This window comes from Trichoplusia ni, chromosome 4 (genome assembly GCF_003590095.1).
Source record: "Trichoplusia ni isolate ovarian cell line Hi5 chromosome 4, tn1, whole genome shotgun sequence".
NCBI classification, from domain to species: domain Eukaryota; kingdom Metazoa; phylum Arthropoda; class Insecta; order Lepidoptera; family Noctuidae; genus Trichoplusia; species Trichoplusia ni.
The window spans coordinates 11,329,353-11,354,617 of NC_039481.1; the positions used below are offsets into that span (position 1 = coordinate 11,329,353).

Genomic DNA, 25,265 nt, shown 5'->3' on the forward strand with positions numbered 1-25,265 from the left:
ACTTGTAGATCACCGTTAGACCCCACGCCGCAGTACTGACAGTATAATGCGGCGGTAATGAGCGGGTTAGTTTCGCGTGTCATACCGCGCTGCTTGATAACGGGTCAGAGATTTTGAGAGTACAATTATGACCCCGTTGAGTAAGGTCTTAGAATGTATAGAATGATTTGTTAGACCCAAAAAGTCAATAGTCAATAAAACTTGAATAAAATAAATAAACGATTATATCGTCGAAATTTTGATTCCGGTTCAGTTGCTAGAGAAGCTGAGATTTTTTTACCCAAAATGATTATCGAAAAATAGTCTTAATTAAATTTCTTGGAAGCCGTCTAAAAATTCCGAGTAATGTCTCTAAAAGCAGACAAAAAACGTCTGTCTAAAAATCTAACACGGAAAACCGCTAATACTGGCAAACCAACAAGCTTCTTAGCATTAAACAGAAGAACACCGAATTAAAAAACAAACTGTATTTTGGCCACAAAAATGTGTGTATGTGGCCACTATGTAGGTTTACGAGCGTTCCAAACTCCTTCGTATGTGGGACACGTTTGACTACTATTTAGAACGCATCGAGACAGATTTGTGTACGCAAGTGTATTTGTTAACGAGTCAATTTCACCAGTTTTGCTTGTGAGTGTATCGACGTCATTTGTTTTTGTGTACGTCAGCTGGTGGTGACGTCATAGCTTTATATGTGAAGTTTCCCAAAAAAAGAAAACGAAAATACTTCTACAATTATCTTGGCAATATAATAGAAAGTAGATTAATCAAATAGGCGTATAAATCAATGAAAAGTTACGTTATTTTTTAAATATCACACAGCCAATATATTTGATGACTAAATAAAGATACATTCAGTCAGAAAAATCCCAACAATTTGAACATTTTCGTGGAATACTTATACAAGTGCTTACATTTGGGCGGTTAATAAACGGTTGTCAGTCACCAGATACCGGGGAGCTAAGGAAACTGGTTCCCGGAGATAACGGGACCGAAATGACCCCAATAAGGTTTTCGGAACCTATGGCCGGTGGAAGGACACGCGAGCTTTGGAAGCATTCGGTTCTAGATTGTAATGACTTTTGGAAGTGGGATATGAAGTAATATAATGTCGCTGTAGAGATATGAGTAAAATAGCTATAGAAGCCGTTCCATGGATATATTAATGTAATGAAATAGCACACAACATCCTTTTTCGGATGTTGTTACGACTCTAAAAACAAAAAATATTTTATTATAGATGTAAAGTGACATTGTGCCATGTTTCTGTGAAATGTTCTTATAGGCTTTCTTTAGTCAATTGGGGAAAAGTATCAACACTATCTTGCTCATGGCAAATCAAGTCATATGAACAACAGTATCCTCCGATATTTTAACAGTTATTAATTTACGAGCTACGTTAACGTTAACTACAATACTATAATTACTGGCCATAAATTAAAGGAGCATCTCGGAAATGCGATGTTGTCTCCATAAATACCAAAATCAGGTTCCTTAATAGCCCTCAGCGCCAATGTACGGAAATTCCACATGATGCATTTTGGATGTCACTTAACCCATTTTTTGCTCTAAAAGAGGAGTTTTGCCGATGGGCGCAAAATTTCATAAATAATGTCCGAAGAAAGTTGTGTTTTTGTATGTGGAGGAAATTTTTTGGGACAGGTATTCCCGTTGTCCTAACTCTTTGACCTAGATTCGTTGGCTTCTCACGGATGCTACCGACTCGGATCGGTCTTTTTTTGATGACTCAGAGTTTAGTTCATAATCTTGCTTCGGTTCCCCTTTTTGTAACGTGACTACTGTTGAAAAAATTGATGCATCATAATAACTAACATTATCCTAAATGTTTCTTTAAATGGCAGAAGACTTTTGCCCAGAAGTTGAATATTTATACTCTATTATCCAATTATAACCAAAGTGGTCCTAAACAACCCTTGGCGATAAAACAATGCTTTGACGCAACTTACAAACTTCTTATTTACTAAATCGAAATTACATCTTCAATTAAATACTTAGACAGTACTCATTAAAAATTACAATGACGCTGCCAAGTCCGTCCTATTGTTAACCGTTAATCAGCAATCAACGTTAAAAAGTTTAATGAAGTTTAATAAACGGTCGTTAGCGAATATAATTCGACAGCTGGTTTGTTAGATGCAGAACAATAGGTACGTATTTCAATATGTCTATGAATATGTAGTATCATTTATCTTGTCAGATGATAAACTGTAGTTCGACGATTAAATTGTGATTATTTTTTAAGGTTCAGTACATAACGCAAAACAAGGAAACCGTTTAAGATCACGTTGTCTTTACTTTGAATCATATTCCCTTTTTCTCTGGCACACAATGACTACGGTCTATACGGTAGTAAGGTTTGAAAGACTTTATCATTTAAGCTATGTAAGTGTTATGATGATGTGCCTTTACTTTCCTTACATTTGAAAAAAAGCTAGAAATTGTTAAGCTCTCATCCAGAAGATAATCGCAAATTCCAATTTATTCCATTAAAAACATGAAATAATTAAGAATTTGGGTACGGAACTCTCAGTGCATGAATCAGACTTGGCTTTGCCCATTTTTTTACAATTAGTCAACGGTGTTTGGCTTGTGGCAATTCATATCCAATTGATGTAGTGGTTAGATTACAAAACCATTTGTTAGTTTACAGTTTTTGCTATAAGGATAAGCATTTGAGCATGTAATTTTGCACATCATGATACTGAATACATTGTGTGCTAAGTTTTGTTTTATTTTAATTTTTGTGCGGCCTTTCCTGTTAGTCAGTGAGTCTGTTTAATTAAAATGCATTGTACTGTTAAGTGGAATATAATCCACCTCGTACTATTTTTTACTTAAGACTGATCTTATTCCTTGTTTCGGAGATTTTAATTTTAAATATAAACAGGCTTACTTACACCTATACCATATAAAAATGGGAACAGATATCCATAAAGTCGTTAACGATGTGTATCTGCACACTAATATGACAGTAAACTCCTGAAATATTAAGTACTAAATTTATTCCTCTCTCTAACGAGGCCCACTCATCAACCAGCCAAGATAATACCAACGTGTAATGACACGCAAAACAAATCCGACAATTAACCTGGCTTTACTGTTAGATACGTTTCACTTTTTGAGACGAGATCCCCCCCCTTAACCCCTTCCCACTTCGCCCTCGAAACCTCAATGCAAAGTCAAGTACAGATCACGTGACCGCGCCGAATTTATGCCAAAAATCAAGACGAAATGACATTTCATTTTAAAGCAATTATGTGCATGAGGTTGTACTATATTAAGAGTATCGCTCAGTGCAGCGGGTAATCGCTTTCGTGAATCCAATTTGGGTAATGTACCTGTCGGTATCTTTGGGTTCTGCTTGAATGTAGTACTGTGCATCAATTTGGGTGAATTACTTTTTCATAACACATTTCAGTGCAGGTCATCATTCTAGGTCTGTCTTTCTTGAAGAATTTTGTGAATTTATCTTCTTTAAAAAGTAAACCGAGAACAACGTTAAATACCAGTTTTTTGAAAAATTAAAACGCACAACCGACTTCAAAAAAAACTACTAAGCCAAACTTGACGAAATTTTCGTAGGACCAAATGACAACAACTATTTCATGTTAAGGGAAAATCAACAAAATCGATACATACAACCCAAAACGGTGAGATACAAACAAAAAAATCAGATGAATTGAGAACCTCAGCCTTGTCTAGTCTCTTGAAAATGGATTCCAGCTTATAAAGTTCAACTGTCTCTGATCAGTCTAGTCTATCTTTTTCTATAATGCTTGACATCGTTTAGTAAGTTGTTAATTTTTATTCATAAATGCATTCAGCGTAGACTCGTAGACTAAGTGATATCGCTATAACGGGCCAGATGCCATGAACATTAGTATGGTAATATCGGCTTTTTATTTCGTTTACTTTCTTGATTCATTCGTGGTCAGTTACGATGCGGTTTTATTGCTATATTAGATTAACGTCGTTTGTATGTTAAATTCTTGCCTCTGTTAGAAACTGTATGCATTTGTTAATTGCCGTTTTTTAAGATAGTTAGTGATTTAAAACTGTATTTGATTTTTTTTTATGGTAACTGTCTTTTTCGTGGTTTTTTTATTAAAACGCATTAGGTTTAATAAAAACACCTCCAAGAAAACAATCCTATTCGTGAATTGAAATCCTCTATGCCTTGTGCAAACCATACTTTGGTATCTTGCGTGAAATATTTATAAAGGACGAGACTAAAAACTTAATGAAACATACCATTATACAGCAAACGGTGCACCATGATGCGATACATTGATCAAGAAATCAAACCCGAGACAACAGTTCACAATAGCAGCGAGGCGTAAAACAAAAAACCTCATTATAAATCCTAACACAAAACGAACGGTGATCCTCCATTATGTTAATACGCCACGTGGCGCTGGCGGGCCGCTGAACGGCCTTGTTGGCGGGCGCCGGAGCGTGCGGCACCGCGCCCGCGCCGGCCCGTACGGTAACTGTACTACACGTGCTCACCCATCATGAGCTTGTTTGGATTCTATTGCTCCGTCGCGAATTACTTCGATACGCGATTTTTTTGTTGAATGCATTGTAGGTGTGCGTTTTGAGCATACGTCCAAAGAGATACGTCGGAGTAAGTGAATTGAATTGAGAGTTGATAAAAATTGTGGTTGTGGATTTTCTTTGTATCTAATTCTTTCTGACAATATTAATTTGTTATGGTTAGGTGAACATGTCAGTCTAAACGCTTGCACTTTATGTTTTGGGCACAGTAATTAATTAATGTTGGTATCTAGATAAGTGTGTAAGTATTTACATAAGTACGACATAATTGTTCTAATTACGTATTTATGTGGTTTCAATTGTTCGATAAAACTTAGTGTGCAATTCGTATTTTTAAATTTACAGTTTTGATATTTTTGTAAACGGAAATTTATTTCATATTTAATTTCTTGCGGTAAGGAATTTTATTTTAGCCAAGCCTATAGTTGGGGTCAAGAGCCTTAGGTATATAGGCTGACAAATTAATAATCTAATTTATGACTTAGTAGAGTCATACGACCATGAAACAGGTTCTGTTTATGGGACAAAAATAGATAACTCTTTTATAGCAGTTTGCCATTCCACGCGGTATTAAATACGGTAAAGGAATAGTTAGTGTTATTCTTATATGAGTGTACATACATTACTCTTTAGATTCATCCGTCGCAGAGCTAACATGAGGAACTGTCATGTGTAAAATCAAATCAGCCGACGAGTACATGGGCAGACGAATTGAAAAAGGTAGTTGGGATAGAATCGTTGGGAAAAGCAAAAGACAGAATAGAGGAGAATAGCTTAAACAGAGGGAGGCCTGTACTTTATTCAAGGCTGATGTTGATGACGAAGTTTTGATTTTTGTTCATCAGCTGTCAATGGAGCTAGGTACGTCTTTTGGGGCGGGTTTCGGTCAGAATATATTATATATACAGTCAATCTACTATATATCGACCAGTGATTTTCTGATACTAGACTTCCTCCTTGCCACGTAGAAAGAACATAATTATGGAGAGAGAGAGAATATTCTATATTTATAGAGTTTATTATCTATCATTAAAAAAAGGTTTTTTTAAGAACCAAATACCATTACATACACTTTACTATTTCATATTTTTACTTATTCAAAGATTAAGAACTTACAAATCAAGATGACTTGTAACTCTTTGGCTACAGTATCGTGTCTAGGTATAACAGGTATAAACATCACATAATTTACAAGTATAGTTGTCGGGCATTTGGTCGAGAGGCCGGCCGGGTGCCGTCGCCCGAAACCGACGCACCGTTACAAGGGACAAGGACCTCGGGTAAAACCGCGTGCACACTACTAGCTAGCTGTGGTACTTAGGTACTATAGAGTAGTATGTTATTATAATTGTAGTGTTGTAAGTGTATGTCTGGTGTATGGTGATCTGTTTGTAGTTTGTGTGTTGTGTATTGAGTTATAGTTATTGTTGTGGTGTGTAGGATGGATTGAAAATGAGGATTGCTTGTTTTTTTATGCTTACTTTTTGCTGAATTCTTTCCTATGTTATAATTGGGGAGGCATAATTGCATTAAGGTTATTAAAAAAGAGAGATAAAGGCGGATAACGTAATTCATTTTGAGTCCAAATACCCATTTAGCTATATCATTTAAGAAACAATTTTAATAATCTCATGTGGACATTCTCGGAAGTTACACCGCCGCAGCCTCTCTTCTAACCAAGTCTTTACCATGGAAGCCTTCCAGACTCGCTCTCAATGAAATGTGGGTCAAGTTTATTGACAAATCAGGACGTTGCCCGTGCTTTGTCCTTTTCTCACTTATAGTTGCGTCCCTTTCGCACGCAGGCTGCGGCATCTTTTAGGATGACGGAGCCTCCAATAGGAATCGTGTTCGGAGATGTATAAATAACTGTATTATACTTCTTCACGTACTTATTTGGGATTGGAATAAGAAATTAGGGAACATCTCAGCTGAGTCTTATCGAAGATGTTGTAATAAGGTACTATTGAGCGTAATATTTTGATGGAAACATGAAAAGGCTTTGTCCGACAGAATGACACTAAAATTTTGATATCACAGAAAGTGTAATAGTTTGCCTTAAGATGTCGAGATGTAGTGTTGACATCAATAGAACTTAAAATAAAGTACAAATCTATACGATTTCCTTCCTTCACAATATTCCTACATAACAACTAACATTATAATAGTAATAGTAAGTATGTATCGTAAGCCATGCTCCGCACCACCCACGAGAGTGGAGATCGCTATCCCGCCGGCCGCCGGCCGCAGTCCGCGCGCTGCTCCACTGACCCACACCACCGCGATACTAATATACAGTAAGACGCACGTGCTTCTTATATCCCTATCTTAGGATATTTAAGGATATAATTCAAAAAGCAAATGGTTGGGACGATTTAGTATTCTGTACTTTAAAAAGCGTTAGCAATGTTTAACAAAGAAATTTTGAATGAATTATTTCATAGTTTAACCTTAAGTGTAGGCTTTTTTATGTATTCTTCAATCTATGAACTTAGCCTCACTGTATCGCGAACTTAATCCTCATCTTATATCCATGAGTATCTTATTTGTCAAAGACTTTTGTCTTTAAAGTAATTCTATAATTCAAAATTGTTTAGAATTGTAAGTGGTTTAAAAAGAACTTCTCAACATCCTTATTGTTTAGATTAGGAACAGTTGACAACTCCTGACAGTCATTAAATGTTTGGAATTGATTACCTCTTTGCAATCGAATGCGTATTTTTTCCTTAGACGGTGGAGTCAGCTCTCAGACTCGTCCACACCAATGTTTTACAAGGCGCGACTATTTGACCCCCCGACCCTTTTACAGTTATTCTGGTTGTCACAATAGTAGGGACTTAACGACTGTCAGAGATCAACGTTTGACAGCCGAGACTAACAGCTTAACGTGCTCGTGTAAATGGGTGGTCACCCATATTTGGGTGTAGTTTAGTGTTAATGCGATTTAACTTGGTAATTGTTTGGATTTGAAGAATTTGTTTGATCCCCTTTTTAGACTAAAAAAGTAGTAATATTATAGCATTATTGTGAAATTCAAACTTGAATATAAATCAGGGGTGATCAACCTGCTTAACGCAAAGACCAATAACCATCACTAATTACTTTTTTGGTACTTTATTAACTATCAAATCGTACCTCATTAAAAAGGGGTGATTTTATCCTTTCTTGCTGCAATCAACAGATCTTTCGAGTCTTATCGTTTAGCCACCTCTGGTATTCAGATAAAGGCGATATAGGAAGGTCAACAAAAAACAATTCTCAAGACGCCCATTAACCTAGTGAAGGATGTGCGGCATCACGTTACGTGACGCCATTTCCGGCGCTTATTGAAACGATATCCGGTTCGTTCCGGATTTAGCCCCGATGTAAATAAAGGGTTGTTTTCATGTTAAGGGTTGTAATGACGGGTTTATAGCTATTAAATATTTTTGGGCCGTTTTTTGCTTAATTCAAAGGCGTTTATAATGGGATAATAGTAAGGGTTTCTTGTAATAATGGTGTTTTGGGAAAAGAATCGATCAATTTTATTGATACTACTTCGAAGTTAATGATGGGTAATCGGCTTCTAGTTAGCGACGTGGATAGTTCATAGCATAGCAAAGAAAAGCACGAAGAATTTACGTCGTTTTATAGAATACCACAGAACAGATAACACATGTACCTGTTATAACTTTCTTGATAAATTACGCTTGACTCTTTGTAACGCAAGAACATGACAAATCCCAAAGAAAATACTATGACTGTGGCAAAGTATAGGAGCAATGTGACCCAACACTGTTCATACCTTCTACGAAATACAACCGTGACAAAAAAACCTCAACCTGTCAACAAATACTTAATCTCTCGAATAAGAATGTAATAACAAAGCAGTACCTCGTAGGTACCTCGTAGGTACCTCGTATGTAGATGGCAGATATCGGCACATCTCCCGCGGTTCCCACACTCAACACATGCTGCGTTTTTTCTGTTACCTGCCTTCCTTCAAATATTGACTGATTGAAGGGTGCAGGGGACATCTGTCGGTCTCGTTGTGCAGAGAAAGCAACACGCGAGAAAGCCTTAACATATGCTCATAAAGAACCTTATTCTTCCCTGACATATGGCCTTTTGTATTACCGAATTTCCCAAAAATTCATTGTCGTAATTGTTATTATACATTGAATATTATAATGGTTTTTTTTTTAATAATTGAATATTTTGTATCGATTGAATTTGCGTTGTGAGTTAAGTCAAAATATTGATGGTAGAGCGTGATTTCTTTCAAGATAGTTCGCGCCTGTATTAGACATCAACGAGTGACATTAGGGAGTGACTGGCAAGATAAGATTTAACCATTATGATGAAAGACTAAAATTACAATATATAACATATTATTATCATCAGCTATATGTCTCCCACTGCTGGGCAAATACCCTTTGTTTCCTACAAACAAATTTTTAACACAGTCAAGACTTGTGTTTTCACTTTTGAGTCAATTTGTTTGACTTGTGTCTAAAATGCTTTCGACTTTTTGCCTTGTTCCCAGTATTAGGTGCTTAGCATCGTTTATCGACAGCCGCGATGGTACCCCTCGCTATGTGGGTCACAGTAACATGTTCTAGTCTAGAACAGTGGCGAGGACCGGTCGCGGTGCGGCGGCGGCCAGATGAGCGGCTTTCTCCCGCTGACAACTACGCACAACACAACTCGCTATACTAACTACTATCACGCTAGTTTGCAACGGGGTAGGCAGAGGCAATATTAGAATATGGAGTTTAGAGGTTGTTGCCGGTTCGACTTCATTCGAGTTATGCTTTTAAACCGCGTGACTTGAACATGTAACTGTTTTAAAGTGCACCAAAAAGGCCTAAGTACTACTGCTGAACAAGTGCATTGTGAACAGAACTAAAAGTCATCAAACCCGAAAATAGGTTTTGCAAGAATACCTTTCAAAGCATCATTAAATTCTAAAAACTGCATAGTTATACGTTAATTCAAAATCTATTTGTTTATTACTCCTTCCTATACGAGTAGGGACCAATTCTAAGTCTGCCTACCTCATTTAGCAAAGGTACTAGGATCAGCTGATTCGCTTTCACCAGTGGCCAATGTCCGCGCGTTGTTATCGATGCGGCGCGCGTCGCGTGCGCCCGCGCGTACAGCGAGCGTCTGTGTGTGTGCGCGTGTATGTGTGCGGGATTATTTTGATGGCTTATGATAGATCTAGGTATCGAATTGTGTGCCGAACTCTAGATTTTCAGTTTACAACGTACTGGTTTCTTAAAGACTATGGTTGTTGTGTTGATTTATTACGACGTGTGTTTTAAAACAGATAGATTTGATCAAAAAGTACCTACATAAACTTAAGTCAACAATCTTGAGTTTTTTAAATCAATGTATATTATTTCAAGTCCACAACAACTGATTCATTACTGAATAGCGTCTAAGTTTGTCAGATTTTTTATATGAAAATACAAGTGTCGTTTTAAATGGATATACATTATAAACAACACTAAACAGCTACATTAATAATCGATAGATCAGCTCTATGAATATCGCGCAAAGTTTTTCCTGTAAAATGTTTAGACGTCGAGAGAAAGCTGTGAGTCACATAAACCAGTAGACAACCAGACACAGAACATGATCAAACACTCGTATCGTAATGCGATAATGTTACCCTTACACGGTATCTGTGTACACTAGTACTGGAAGAAAATAAGGCAGGAGTATGAACGACAAGATTTCAAAAAGAGGTTTTAAAGGACCGCGTTTAATGTATGTAGTTTTAATGGAACTCTACCTTTTTTAGTATGCATATTTTTACAAAATCATGTATCGTTTCAGAGCTGTCACGTGACGAAAAATTGACGCATAATATTTGAGCTATTCGACCACTTATAATGTTTGTAGAAATGTCACTTTTTGCACCGTTTAAAACGCGCTAAAGCCCAACTCACCAGAAGTACTCTGATAAAAAAATACATGGAGTATACACAAAAACCCGCTAAACACAACCGTGACAGAACAACATAACACCTGTCATTTGATAAACATGCGAGGATCAATGATCACGTAAACGAACGAACAAAATTGAATATTTATCGCTTAAAGATCAGTAAACTTTAATCCGTTTTAACAAGCATAGTTACAAAGTTAACTATGTACTGCACACGCACCATTAAAAGAGTATCCGAACGCAATGTTCGCTGGGTATTTATTTAATATTACCTGATTACCTGATACTGACAACCCTTATTAATACTCCATACATTTACTAATGCGTCTTAAAACTTCTTATGAAAGGTAGGGAAATCTAAAACTACGTAGGATTTGAAATATTTATAATTCTATTTCTGTGGCCCTACCATGACCTATTACTTACAATAAGCCTCAAAATTAAAAAGTTTTTATTTCTAGTAGGCTTAAAACAGGTTTCAAATTGTCATTCTCATGCTGAAGAACTTGCAAGGAACTCTATTTTCTACTCTATTTCCAGTTATGGAAGAGAGACGCTACTATACTCATATAGTACGCTGTCTTGCGTCTACAAATACAACCGTCTTACGGTGGTGGCAAAAATCCTAGACTAATAACCGATTACCTTCGGCGGTTACCAGATAGCCTATGAGTCATATAGCTAACAGCTTCTGTTGCAACTGCATAACAATCATCTTCGATTGTTGGGAAGTCCGAGTTTGCTGGACATTGAGTATTAACTCTTTTGCAATACTTTTTTGGAATCTCTAATGTTTCGTGTGTCATCTTGACGTTTGTGTGGTGATTGCAAATTGATGTAGTCACCAAATGTCCCGAGTTAGGTAAACCTCAAGGCGTTTTTAATTAGCTTTAGAAAAGGATGTATTCATCATGTTGACCTATGTTATTGTTAAATAATTTGTAAGCTAAGTTACGCTTTTGAAATCTATTAAAGTTTCGCAAAATGCCGAAAATCATTATCCCGAACCGCGATCAACTGCATAAAGTTTACGACTACGGTGTTTCCTAAAACAGCCTTAATCTTAACCCCTGGCAGCTCATTGACTGGCAATCTCCATCTTGCACTTGACATTAAGCCTGCATGGTCATTGCCGCTGATCCGCGCATCTCCGGCGCGCGAGTGAAAGTTGCTGCGCCCCCCCCCCCTCTCGCACCCCGCTCCCCGCACGGCCCCGCTCCGCGCCGCGGTATATGTGTCACTGTTAGACCCCGATGTTGCGATATATTGTGCATCGTTAGAGTATCATTAGATTTGACGATATTACTTTTATTGGTTGGGCATTTGAAAACTAGATTATAATTTTGACAAATGGTCTTTTAATACATTTTGTGCATGGTAGTTCGGATTGCTTTTGTCTTTATATGTTTATTTTCTCTTTCTTTCAAATGCCTCTACTGTGACTGACTGTTAGCTATAAATTTGATCTGTCTAAGCTATATCCTAAGCTTTGTTGAGTTTGGATTCAGAATTGGCAAAAAAAACCTTTATTCGATTAATGCTTTCTAAACTTACAACTTAATCAACGCTATGAAAGTCTCAACTTAAGTGTTTGCTGCTGGTGTATTATATTATTTATCAGATTTAAATCCCTCAGGGCGAAAATAATTTCACATTAACATAGGCCTTTGAAGGTTAATGTTAGATATATCAGATAGATCTTTAGATATATCAGGATATGTTTAGTCATGACTTGCATGTCAAAGATAGCCGCGTGGACAAGTAATATTACCTTGTATGTTTATAATGTTTGTTTAATGAGGTTCGATTATGTATATTTCAACCTTTCAAGAATTTCATATAATTTCGTAGACATATTGAAATTTCCTTGCTTTAGTTTCTTGAAGTTGATTGAAAAGAGTCGTTATTTATATGATAGCTAATCATTTTCAGCGCAATATTATAGGTGTATTGTTAATTTTGCTGAACAAATATATTACTAGGCGACGCGGTGAGCAATTTAATAAACGTGTTTAGTTTTATTTAAAATAAGTTGGCAATACTGGTCGGTGGGCCTTAAAATCAAATTATAGTTAGAAGAAGAATAAAATAGTTGAAACTTTTGAAAAAAAAGTCTATCTAGGTTTAACTTATGAAAAGCTCATGTTAAACTTAGTAAAAAGTACTAGGCGCGCATAAACAGTAGGTATCATCGTTGGTGGTGAGTCAGTGCGCAGGCGCGTGGAAGCGGCTCTCGTGGGCGGTAAACGGAACAAAACACTATGTAGGTCAGGTTCTCAAGATGGACGAAATTTGGAGAACCTATATGACGTATGTATCCGCGAACATTCATATTGTTACGTATTTTTTAATCATACATTTTTTTTCAATTTCATGTCATTATTATGATTGCTTATTGATGACAAAATATTTCAATGTTTTTAATACAAAGTAAGTAAAATGCTTGATTGATATCCTAGTTTTTAACTAATACCACATTTGAAATTCATTTCTAGCAAAAATTGCTATTACAACCTTTACTGTTACCAAATACAATTAATCAGATATACGACCTACTTCCAAACCGAACTCTGTAGAAGGATTTAAAAAGTGTAAGTGACATGAAGTAAACAGAATCTGTATTCCTATGTATACGGCCGCGATACATAGCTTACGTCCATGCTAATAGTGTGCGCCGTGATTTGAGTACAATCATCGACATAGGACATCGTTTAATATCTTAATAAAAGACTGATTACGTAAGTATGTATAGAACCTTTAACATCAAAGTTATTTGAAATGGGATAAAACAGCTGAACAATGAAAAAACTATTTTTAATATGTAATAAAAGAGTTTTGATGGAAAAAGTTTCTAAATTTTAAAATTGTATTTTTGAATTGATAATTTGGAGCGTAATTAGCATGGGCTCTGGACAGTCACGTTCAAAAGTGTTTGTGTAAGTAACCGTTGAAAAGTTTGTGTTAGCGATAGTACTGATTTAGGTAACATGGTAATACTAAATACTATTCCGTATCTAGCCTACATTGTTTTTGTTTTTTAATGATGGCCCTGACGAGTGCTTTGTTCTACATCAAAGTAAAAGATAGTATTTACAGAAAATTGGAATAAATCTCAAGTATCAGTGACGTTTTGGTTATATAATTAGGTCAAGGATTAGGTTCATTTATTTAATTAATTATAATTCATTTTCCATAATTAACAATAGCTTGGGAAAGTCAAACTTTTTTGTCTTTATTGATCAGGTAAAATAAAACTGGAATAAGAACAACTAAAGATCTATTAAAATCTGTATTAAAATTCCTAAAAATAACGTTGCGTTATTGATGCATTCTAAAAGTCATAATTACATACAATTAATTGTATCTACTTTAATTAACTCAAACAGGAACCGAATTATGACCATAATACAATAATACTAAATCTAAATACCTAGTATCGAGGTGACACACAGCCGGGAGTTCTCAATGAGCGCTCTAAATAACCCCTATACATAATGACCCGCACACTGACCCATGACCCACACGGATCAATCTGCGTGACCCACTAAATAACGAACGTATTTAATGTTCATTAATAAATAGATTACCTAGTGTCTGTTCGTTTGTCTCAATAGAACATGAAAACGTAAGGTTGAATTAGTTTTATTGAAAGTGAGTAGGTAATACCGCGGGTGGAGCCGGGAGCAATAACTAGTTACACAATATAAATTAATAAAAAGTATAATTTACAAAATCCTATTTTTCATAAAGCTCAAGCGCATACGATTTAAGGTAATTACTTAAATACAAGTAGTGTATAGAAAACTTTGAACTTCAGACAGGATTCGAACCTGCGACTGGTTGCCGAAAATTTCCATTAAACTATTTGTATAAAATGATCCCTGTTTATACTATCTACTTACATGTAAATATTGGAGCAAGATCGTTGTAGCCGCTGGTGTCAAATCCTTAACATGGTCATGTCCACTTTATCAATCCGCTAAGAGAGTCTCTCGCCTTCGACAATGTTCAGACTACCCGGGGTCAGACAGTGGGGGCAAAAGGAAGGACTAGAACAAGATCAGAAATTACTACAGACGCCTAGGAGACCAAGCTGGGAGAGAAAGCCTAAAAAAGCTGAAAGAACCACTAAAATATCACGACCTAATTTTTGTCTAACCTAAATCTTTCAGTTTAGTCTAATAGACCTAGGTCATTAATTTTACTTTGAAAGTCTAATGATCTATCACTAAATTAATTTAGTCTAATCGTTAATTAATAATGATTAGTCTTAGTTTTATGCGAAAGGGTAATGACCTCATTCTCTAATTAACTGAAATAGAACTTCGCAATTTTAATTTTGCTATTAAATTTAGTTTGGGCTGTTTTAAATGAATTAGCGATTGAAATTATTTTTAAATATTATTTGAAAATTAATGAAAAAGTGGCTCAAACTGACAATTGATAACAATATTTTGCTATACTTGCAATAAAATATGTTATCTTCGAATAAGTATAAATATTTTTTGATCATAAATTAAAAGCAACGCCCGAAAATATAATGAAAACAAAGGAATAGTGTAAATAAATAATTTGTGTCGCTGCGGGCCGGGCGCGCCGTTAAAACTGTAAAAAGAACCAGTCGAGCGACCTTCGAGCTATCAGCCGAAAACGAACCAGTTCCGATAGCCGCGCGGAAAACACTAATTTTCCGAATACGGTTACTATACTGAACACAACAATATGAGAGCGCGACGCTGAGGGCAGCTCACTACGTAGGGGTCGCATGCGGTTAGTAATAGCTCGGCTGTTAGTCAAAATATAGAACGGAAAAAAGAAAAAAAATAGGAAAAGATGTGATTGGCATAATAATAAAATACAAAAAGTAATAAAAATAATCTCTCGGTATTTACAAGGAGGGCGGAAATTAGAAAGATTATAATTATTAATTATTGAGAAATAATAAATGTTGATTAAGATAATAATAAAAAACTGGCGTCCGAAGTATAAGGCATCCACTGTGTGATCCACAAATCGGCGGCACTGTCACGTCACTAACAAAATGCCAATTACAAACATTTCCCAAAACGCTTCGCTTTCGCTCGGCGAGTTTTAATTTTTTTCCTTTTTTTTTGTTTTGGTAACGTACACTGTATTTTTATGTTTTGTCTCCCCGTAGTTTAGCGTCACTGGTTATTGTGTGTTTGTCCGCACTGCACTTCACTCACGAGCCGGTACGGGCGCTGCGCGCGCGTGTCGTCGTCAGACTGACGGCGCGGGCGCACCCCACTCACTTCCCACCAAAAATTTTCTACCACCGTGCGCATGCAGGGCGGACGAACCGCGGCCCGCTACGCCTCGTAGCCGGCTATGTCGCGTCGCGGGTTATTTCATGCGCTAATTAGTCGTGATTCTGATTCACTATGTTAATTGTTGATGTTGTGCTATTATTACCGTAAGATTTGTGATCTATGGCCCACGTAATGATGTGTTATTTCGGAACATTTGACATTGTTTTTTAAAACAAATTGCTAACGTATTTGGAGCAGCTAACTTGATTGCGAAAACTGTAGTTACTAAACCATTTAGTTTTATGGTAAAAAAATAGTGCAATTTGTTATTTATAGTTAGTTGTTAATAAAGTAATATCCTTTTAACTAAAACCTACACTCAAACAGTCGAGTAGCATCGACTATGATATGGAACTAGGTCTCCCTCAGAGGATATTGCATCGGAAGCACGCAATAACAGCGCGATTGTAAATTATTTAGTTTTTTAGCTCCTTAAAGGAAATATTGGTATAAGTAATTATGTTACGAGCACTTAATCAGAAGGCTAGGAGCCGTCAAAATAAATAACACAGGACGTTTGATTTTTAATTGCTTTGAATGTTATCTTGACCTAATTTTTTATGTGCTTATGTTGTTGGGTTCTTAAAGACAGACAACATTTTTTGGAGTTCAATTTCTTTTAAGAGAAATTACTTTTGTATATTCCGTTCACAAACATTATTTCATGAATTAATTTGGAAAAATAATCAAAAACTTAACCAAAACGAAATGCGAGGCATTTCACTTTTAGTTGAGCACACCTGGCGGCTGCTATCTCCATGCGTACACGCACACAATCACACAAATACAGCATTACTCACACACGGAAACGCTGACAGGCCTACAGACCTACAAACTTTACTTTCACCTTTCTCCGTGCTTATGTATATTAAAATAGGGGCTAGTTTTCCGTGTCGTTTATGTATTAGTTGGTTTGTTAGTCAGCTGGTAAGTAGGACACCGATGGTTTTCTTTATGGTCCCTCCCGTGGCCCTCACAAGGTCCTCCTCGTGTTATAGCCGATAATGTAAGGTCATGTTCACTTGAAGGCTTTCGACTGAAGCTTGAATCACCTGAGCGGTGGGTGTATCATGTTTTAATGGCTATTTCATGGTGTTTAGTAAGGTTACGGTGCTAGTGAGGTTAGGAGGAGTGGTTAAGGTCGGTTTGTGTGTAAGAGTGGTGGGAATAAGTTCAAATTATTTATGTTACCGTTTAGGTAGTAGTACCGTTTTAGATTAAAAACGGTCAAAAAAAAGTTCTGCTAATCATTATTAATGTTATAAAAAATATACTAAAAAGATTTTTTACCCTTTTAAAAGTTTTATAAAAACAAAGCTCTTACAAATAATAAACAACCTTATTCACGATTTATTCTATTAGATATTTCTTAATACAAAATTGAAAGATAGAGTAAAACGTACAAATCAAAAGAGGAAATATGAAACAACATTTTCCCCATTATTTTCAGCCCCGAAACACTTTTAAAACCCGTCTTACAGATTAAGACAAACTAGATACTTCACGGTCAACATTTTAACAATTTTGTTGGCAATTTACAACAATTATAAAACATTCCAACATTGTTCCCATGATGTGAGCTATGCTAGATGCAGACTGTGTGTCTGTATGCGCACGAGTTGATTATGACCTAAAAGCTGACTCAAGTGCTTTGGTCAAAGGAGTTTTCTCTTATGACTATAAGTTAATTAAAGTAAGGATTTTCAATATTTCGTTGGGAAAATTGTTATTCGCTATTCATTTGTTTGTGTGCGTAATGATTTCGGCAAGAGTTCAATTTATAAAATTTATGAAACATTGTTGGACGTGAAATTCGATTCACAGGAACATTTGTCATGGGTGGGAATCGAACACTCAACCTATGCTATAGAAGTCAACGCCATTAATGACTAGACCCACTGGTCAAATAAAGCAAGCTCTGGTATAAATTGCTTTTAATACACAAACACTCTTCCTTACTTAATACCGCAATAATTTCCAACATTAAGCAATTAAATATCAAAAGCATAATGACAAGAGCGATGATATCGCCTAATGAAAACGTCTTTGAATCTCACGTCTCCGTTTTCCAATCAAAATATATCATCGCGCCGAAACCAAAGCGGGTCAAGCAGTAACAGTAAAGACTTTGTTAACGCCCCTCAATCTATTGAAGCTTCCGATACCGACGTTCTGCAGGTGTTCGTGAAAAACAATGATAGGTAGGTAGAGCCCTGTAGGTACCTACTCTATTGTTTGTAGTAGTTCGTGTTAAAAAGATGACTCTTTTTGCTATAGACCTCATATTTTCTCTACACTAGTTTTTGCTCATTGAAGCTCCAAAAAGTTTTAATAAGTATTTTTTTCTTTTTTGTGCCACAATTTGACATGAAAATCTTTTTTGTTGCTAGGCAATGTTGCTAGTTAATAAGTTCATACTACGTGCATCATACAATTATTTATTTTATTGCACAAAACGTAATATGGGTGAGTTATTAAACTAAACCAAGTTTAGAACCGTAACAACTGTTGCTTAACATCGATATTTATTTGTTTTCTTAGCGACAAAATAAATTCATAATCTGTAAAAAATTTGTTATAAGGCTATAACGGTTCAAAATAAAATTAGCTTAATGTATGCTAGGGGGTTATTTAATTTATTTTAATATAGCTTATTTTGTAAATTGATATTTTAAGTCCAATGCAACGCTTCAAACACAGTGCTTCATAAGAGGCAAAACAAGAAAAGCAAACGATCGGAATTTCCATTAACACCATCACTAAGAGCAATCTAACCAACTTCACCACTGACGTCATAACAATATTGGATCATCTTTATTTAAAGTCGAAAGAAAACCGTTTTAAAATTCTCTTCTGATCCGTCACTACCTTTAGCACAGCAATCTACCAATCACACTGATCAGTTCATTCCTAATTACTTTTGAGTTTCGGAGAACTTACTAAGGAGTTTTAAAGCAACACTATTATCGTGTACTATCGCTGTGGAAAAGAGACAGAACACGTTATGTATAGCGGTCTCTCGCTTCCACATTAGCAACAGCATTTTTCTTGGGGCTCGTAGTAGGTACTGGCACTGATTATTGTAGTCGAAATAGAGTCGTGAGTGATTGATGCTCAAGTTCGCGAGCTTCCGCTGTAGTGTATCATTTTATTGCGACAGCTAAGTATGTTAGATTGATCCGGTTTTATTTATTCGATTCTTTATAATTAATGTATCGTTCATGACGTCTTTTTATCGTAAGGGTTAAAATTAATGGGTACAAATGGGATTGTAATCTCGAAAATTGGCAATATTGCTATTTTGATTTCAAGCAATTTTTCTTCTACTAATATTATGAGTTGATATTACTTGGTACAGTATAGCTCATCAAGTATGTTACTGTAGTCACAGTAGTATTTTTCTATTTATTCTCAAAGTTTCCTATTTTTAATCTATAAAAATGAATTGCTGTTCTTTAGTCTCGCTAAAGCTCGGGAACGGCTGAACCGATTTGACTTATTTTAGTCTTAATATATATTCGTGAAAGTCCAGGGAAGGTTTAAACGGTTTTAAAATATGACAAAATTGCAAAAAAAATGTAATTGACTAATTGCATCAACTGTCAGGCGGTACGTAGTTCGCCGAGACAGGCTTATTTTATATATTTCGCTCCACAACTCTACAGTTACAAATTACATTTTATTATTTAAAAAGATAAAGACAAGCTGATCCCATTTGGGAAATATATGCAGAGCATTTTTGTGTCAATACTTGTTTGTCTTACCTTTTGTCTACATTAGATCAGTACCAGAAACTTCTACTCCGAATTTCTTCCCACCAAATGTTTCATTGACAAAATTTAGCATAAATACTCCTTGGTAATGAATTCAACAGAAGCTATTTGCTAAATGAATCACACATCAGTCGCTGTGCCTATTGTTGCTCTATTTGATAGTAATAGCCTGGTTATTAGCGCTCATTAACTCCTTTCATATAACATGATTCACTCAAACGATTATGCTAACAAAGTAACAATTGCGTTTCTTGTGTCATTTTTTTGGCAACGTATTAATGTAAATGTCATTTGTGAGTTTATCAGAACTATCTACAACGTAGGCGTTACTAATGAGATTCTTTAGATTATAATCAAGATTTTTATGGCGATACACTTGTAACTTGATACGCTTGTTTTTATAAAAAAATACATAAGTATTATTGTTTTGTTAATTGGAGGCCAAGGAGAATTTTTTTTGTTCCTGAATAGTAAAAAGGTTCTATTACATGCCGCAACTTTTAAAATTACCGTAGCAATTAAGTTCAAACAGTAGCTGCGATGTTATTAAAAGTAAGTTAACAAACACATTTATCAAAATCAAACTCGAATCCGAACCTCCTTCCAGCCTACAACAGTTACCGTCTTATTAAAATCCTGTTAATTCACGACACCCACAGTAACGCATACATACATTACCTGATCTCATACATACAGCCATACATTTAATATGCATGTGTTATGTACGGCACACCGCTGTGAAGTGCGGACCATACATCAAACGTTCTGCGGCGATCATTATAGAGATGGATGAATTGCTTTCTTATAAATAAGATAGGGGCGGAACATGGTGATACTATTGGCGATTTTGGAAACTATGATCTATGATTTGTATTTTTGGATGTGTGTCAAATTAAAATCAGTTACATCGTGATGGAAATTGTTTAGAAGATCAACTTGATTTAAGAGAAAAAGTTTCAAAACCAAGGAGACAAACTTAAAAAAAAAATTTGGGAGCAAATGAGAGCTATTTCACGTTAAATGAAAAAAGAATAAACAAAATCGGTTTATCCAGTCTGAAGATCGGAAGTTTCAAGTCGGCTAAAAAAAATATTAATGGAAATTGTAGAAATGCAAGCGTATATTTTAAGTTTTAACCTATTTTGTCAGTCATAAATTTTGTACAGGACTATATCTCTTGGCATATAATGTTGGCTTGGCTTTGATACCTTTCCAATCCTCGTTCCGCCTGTCACCATACTTGCACCTTTATAAGTGAGTCTCATTGAATTCGGCACCGCCGCGCGCCGCACCGCGCCGCACCGCCCGCACCGCCGCAGTAATGACTCTGACACACTAACACTGTTCTCTCGGCCGCTTCACTTATTTACTATTTATAATCTTAGCTTTTACTAAATATTCTGCAACTGATAGTTAGAAGATTATAGGATGATGGATCAACGCATGGTTTGCTTTGGTAGGAATGGTTGGTATATTAGTCTTGAGATTGAAAATGTTTTTCTTTAATAGATACATACATTCAAAGCTCTTTTAAATTTTATTTCTTTGCTATGAAACCAGATATCTTGATTTTATTTTAATGTGAATATTTTTCTATATAGAAATAGAAAGCTTAAAATATAAAAAAAAAACAATATAAGATTTATGGCATTAATAAACTCGGTCATCAAAACATTACACGCTACCAAAATCTAGATCAAACCTCCGCAACCTACTTACCTGGTACTAAATCATAAATCAAATCGCCCAAATTCCAGTTCCCAGTGGAATTCCACCAGCCTCCGCGTCTTACATCTTAGTCATGTATCAGAGTATTCAGAACCGTTAGTAAAATCTGACATGTCATCACGATTGCACAACGCGCCGTCATCAGATCGTTTTAAGGGGGGCAAAGGGGCCTCCAGGGTAGGAAGGAGGTTTTATACATGAGGGCGTACAAACGGGGTGAGTGGCATCAGATCTAAATATATTTTTCGATCCGTTAGTATCGTATTTGATTCAGACAGTCACCATCTGAACGGCGTCCTGATCAAAAAATCGAAAATTAAATTTCAATGTGCAAAATTCATAAGAGTATAAGCCACAAATTACTATGTCATCAGATTGTCTTTAAGGAGTATTTTTTGTCTCCTGTTAAGTGTATTCAGGAGGGGGGGGGGGGTACCTTGTAACGTACGTGAGGGGGAGGGGTTCTCTCTCGTCCTAGTTTCTGTAACGGTGTGCGATGTAGGACATTCGACTTTTTGCGCACGACCGAAATTTTCGTCAGGTATATTTTATGTTTGCATTTTTTGGGTGCTAGGTTTTGGAATTCAGTGTTTGTACGAATACTATATTTAAACTCTAAGCTCTAGCTGAACTAGGTCTTGCAGTGTTGTTTACTATTTAATGTTGTTTAATAAAAGTTTTTCTAAAAAAAACTATAGTACAAAATCATAAAGCCTGAATTAAAAAAACCATAATATTACGTATTAGGCACTCAAAAATTTAATAATAACAAAAAAAACTTTATTATTTTCCAAACTAAACAACATAACACTTATACATTAACCAACCATAATACAAAACAAATTTACGATAAAATATGATATAAAATATCGTTTCAAGACAATTTCCTCAGTCGACTAAGTCCTCTCAATGAAGATATCAACGCGCGACCACCTCTGAAGTGTGTACTATAAGCACAGTTCGAGGCGGCGACGACAAACACTCGCTGTGAAAATATTACATTTGCACAGCTTCTTATGAACTTGTATTTAACGGTAATATTTCAAGGAAAGTGATTTCTGATCATTAGGAAGCAAAGCATTGTTATTTTTAGGTTACTTTTTTGCCAATTTTTTATGCTATGCGTGTTCTCACTTTGGCCTTATGATATTGGAGTGTTATATTTTACTCGTATTTAGTTTATAATTTATATTTAAAAAAAACGTGACGTCAAGGCGAGCATGGGATCTCGGGTTCCAATCCTAAATCTGACCAAAAGCTATTGGATTTTTTCTGTTAAATATACTCGTAGAGTTGAGAATCGGAAATTGTAGCTTTTTCCTCTCAACATTTTGAAAAGGATAGTAAAAAACTAAAAGTCGTGCATTTCTTCTTCCACTAATACAAAAAGCCACACCCACTGTATGCTGTGATCGGTGATCATTTGATCTCGCGTCATCACATCTCTTTATAGATCGGTTACGGTAAATAACTTGTTTATTTTGGACAAGTAGCGACAAGTTACAAGTTAATTGACTTCTATGAGTCGTCCGACCCAGATGTTGCGAATTGCGCAATAAACACAAATCATCAATTGATACCGTTACGGATAAATATTCTTAATGCCAAGTATTGTGTGGACTTCACACTGTGGACTAGGATTATAGTTAAAAGTCATGTTTGACTGTCTGTTCGTATATTTAACGGTTTTATTTTTGTACCTTTTTCGTATTGTTTTTTTTTGTGCAAGTGAAGTACGTATAAATAGGCTTAAGAAGACAAATAAATTATGACTGTTGCAACTCGTTGCTGCGGCTATTTATTATTTTCATTCTTAGATGGCGCGGTTGTATTACGGTTGTCTCTATGAAAACTTAAACGGGTAGCTACCACGATGTATAGGTAAAATACAGCCTAGTAACAGACGGATAGACAGCAGAGCCTTAGCAATGGGGTTCCGTTTTTATCCCTTTGGACCCAAAAAACTTCCAAACAGATTAACAAAATCCACCGCCTTTCAGACGCGGGTTTCAAAAGGATGAGTTTTTAAAAATTGTTTAGTTGACTAACGTTTGATATGAAATGTAAGCAAACCCGCGGGCACAGCTAGTATGTTACAAATAAGAAAGGCAAGCATCCATGTAGGTCACCCGATGGTACGTGATCATACCCACGTGTGAATATTTGCAGTAAGAGACCTCCTTGTTCAACTTTTGGTTTTTAGTAGCGCACTATTGTTGTAAGTACCTACAGGTTTATTGTTTTGCATATTATTAGTGTAAGAATTTAATTAAAACTCAAAAAAAAACCGGTTGGGTGCGAGTCGGGCTCCTGACATTGATGGTTCCGTATAAGTGGGCTTAAGAAAAACTGAATTGGAAAATATATTAATGCTGTTCGATTTTGGTATAGTTAGTTACCCTTTTTGCAACTTTTAATCGTAATAATCTTGCAACAATTTTACATTATGTACGATTTTCTACACAACTTTATTTATTGAAATTCTAACACAAAATTATTGAAACACGCACCTCCAACCAATGTCAAAGTTTTAAGGAACAGGGAACGAGAGGAAGACAGACTTTGCCTAAAAAAATGTTTTTGTCTATTTTATGACCCTAAGGATTCCGAACAAATAATACTCGCACTAGATCTCATTGAACCTTTGATCAATATTTTCCATGATTTAACTCTTTTTTTTGGGTATTCATACATAAGAATCTTGACACGTGTCACAGTCATTACCGGTAGTACCAATTACCGCGGGCGTCGTCGATCTCGGTGACACTGTGAGATCAATCGACTGACGAACACCGTTATGCCTACTGCGTGATTAATAGAATGCGCCTTGGATTATACTGGACTGGATAAGTCAGCTTCAAGTGGTAACGTGCTGTTGTGTGTAACTGGAAGAGTATTTTTGAAAGGGCTAAAATGTGTTCAGATCGCGATGTATTTGAATGATAAGGGTTTCTTCCCTTTTTCCTGATGAGAAAGTAAGGATTTCTTACTTGCGTTTGAACTGTGAACAAAACAAATTTCGAGTATTTTTTCGGATTAAACTGTTAACCGTTTTCTTAAGACATATATTTAGGACAATTTTATAGGTACCAAAGAACAAAAACGCGATATAAAAAATAAAATTAATAAATGCTTTTTGATTAAATAATTAGGAATTATTTTTATCACGAACAAATCTTAAATTCTCTCACTATTTAACATTGAATAAAATGTAGTTACCATCAACTTGTCATATCCTGTACCTTTTAATCTAAGCATCAGCACCAATCGGTCAGCTTCAAATTATCCATAAGATTTACAATCCGCCTTTGAAGTTAGGAATTGTGTTAACACGACGTGCTTATATTTATTACGAGTCGCTTTTCAACACGATTTGTTATGCCAGTGCCTCGCGACATGTTCATAATGAAAACCTAGGGAAATAGGAGGTTGTGTTTGCGAACTTTACTCCTTATGTCAATTAAACTTGTTGTCTTGCAGAGTACTTATAAAAAGTATCCATTCCCGAAAGTGAACCGGTATAAATATGAAATGATAAAGAAGTTCGTATTTTTGTATTTTTAAAATAATTATATTTGCACTTTGTAATATAGCGTGGTCGTAAGTAATAAAACAAAAATTTAAACCCTTTACAGTAACCGAAATTGAAGTGACATAATATAAAACTTAACTTTGGACTTGTCCTTATCTACCCATTACTTTGTAACGAGAAAGAAACATATTTACACGAAAAATATTAATTAAAAACAACCCTACTTGAAATTATCGGTGTCCGGGAATACCGAGACAAAGCAACAAAGGCTAGGTACAGTAAAAATAAAATGCAATAACTTTTACGACTGTACTATCGCGGACAAAAGTGTTGGCGGCATCAGCAGCCAGGTAGCCTTGTTTGTTTGTTTATAGCACCTGCTGTATACG

The 25,265-nt window shown here is 35.8% G+C and overlaps 1 protein-coding gene across 1 annotated transcript in view; it reads right to left on the minus strand.

The window, feature by feature from the left end:
* LOC113493009 (ichor) overlaps positions 1-17,104 on the minus strand; it is a 34,100-nt gene extending 16,996 nt beyond the window's left edge. Inside the window, exons 1-2 of the mRNA XM_026870777.1 lie at positions 15,642-17,104; positions 14,416-14,562 (exon numbers count right to left, since the gene is read on the minus strand). The gene's annotated coding sequence lies outside the window, so the exon portion shown is untranslated. The remainder of the gene's footprint in view (positions 1-14,415; positions 14,563-15,641) is intronic.
* Between the last annotated feature and the right edge of the window lie 8,161 nt (positions 17,105-25,265).